Source organism: Branchiostoma belcheri, unplaced genomic scaffold (assembly GCF_001625305.1).
Source record: "Branchiostoma belcheri isolate BF01 breed outbred unplaced genomic scaffold, Haploidv18h27 scaffold395, whole genome shotgun sequence".
Classification (NCBI taxonomy): Eukaryota; Metazoa; Chordata; class Leptocardii; order Amphioxiformes; family Branchiostomatidae; genus Branchiostoma; species Branchiostoma belcheri.
In genome coordinates, this window is record NW_017804015.1 from 21,457 (window position 1) to 23,131 (window position 1,675).

The window sequence follows — 1,675 nt, forward strand, 5'->3', positions numbered from 1 at the left end:
TGGGCCCTCTCTTCCCTGTGCAGCTCTCCCTTTGTGTAAATGAGACCAGTTCTTGAGTTGATGCCAAACCTCAGTTTGTTGTTGCCCCTCTGGATGTCGTATACGATTTCGGCGTTCCTGCCTGTGTCTGGGTCAGTGGCTTGAACCATCACCACAGGTGTGTTTACAGGTGCAAACTCGCTCACTGTTACCTCATACCTGGTCTGACTGAACACTGGGGCATGGTCATTCGTGGCCTCCAGTTTTCTTACTTGCAGCCCCGTCTTTTTGAGAAGTCGACGCTTGTTTGAGAGAAGAAAGGCAGCCGCTACATGAACGATATGTGAGAAGAATCATGAGATTGATAAAATCATGAATCATGTTCTTTTTTCTTTTAACCGTGGCACTGCTGCAACTAATATATTTCCTGTTAGGTCCAGGTGAAGTCATATAATATTATATTATACAAACATAAACAATGTTTCTTTAATGGAATTACATGGCCATAAGTTAGTTAACATGGCATGAAAAGGCAAGCAGAACATTGAAAACTTGATACATACAGTACAGTATCATTCTCATGTTCTGTTGTTCACTTGAGTACATGTGTGTACTTACCTTTTGGCGAAGAGAACTCGGCCAGAGCAGTTCCTTTTTTCCTCGAACATGACCAGTAGTTGTTTCATCCATGGAGGTAAAAAAATCCTTTTTATACCTCTATGTTTCATCAAAGAACAAAATGCGTAGGGTATCACATCATCCGGAAACCCACTCATAACGAGGCACGCGTCTGGATCCATGTCGACTTCAGCCCATTTTCTGTTTGAATTTTGCAATGCACCTGCAGTAGGAAACAATAAGTGGTAAAGTCAACACAGTACATGACTATAATCGTTTACTGGAAATCAACCTACTTGATCAGGGGTGCCAGAGTATACAGTGCAATTTTACGGAATACAGTGCAAGTTTACTAGTATACAGTGCAATTTTACGGAATACAGTGCAATCGTATTAGTATACAGTACAATTTTACGGAATACAGTGCAATCGTATTAGTATACTTATCGTTATCATGATTTGCAGTTCTGCATCCACTTGTTGATTTACTACTGTTTATGGTTTGCAGTTTTGCAACCTCTTGTTACTACTTTTTGTAACAGGTTTGTTACATTAATCATCCTTGACCTCTGACCTCTCCCCGTTCACTTTAAGTTCAGTTTTAAGTTATGCTGTATGCGTTATGTTATAATTTGATTAAGACTCACACCTTTGTTATGTTGGTTTTACTTTCATGTTTTGTTCTGTTCTGTACACTTGTTTCATTGTAATTTTGCGACTCCAGGAAGAATAGATTTCATGTAAATCTATTAAACATTTAAGATTTAATATTAATGCCTATGCACTTTATATAACATTTGTTTATTAAACATATTTGTGAAAAGAAATTAAAGGTTTTCTATTAATAATTATGTTCGAATTCAAACATAAAAGTTGTTTGACCTCTACAACCCCCTCAGGTGGCCGAAGTTGGAACTTTAACCAAGCCTGAATAACTTGTGAAAAGAACGTACTTATTGGTGATCGTCTTCCCATAAGTGATTCAAATCCACAGTTTTCAAATGACAAAAGGAAAACAAATTCGCTCTAAACATAGTACGTGATAAGAAAATTAACTTGGAGCAAAACCACGCAAAAA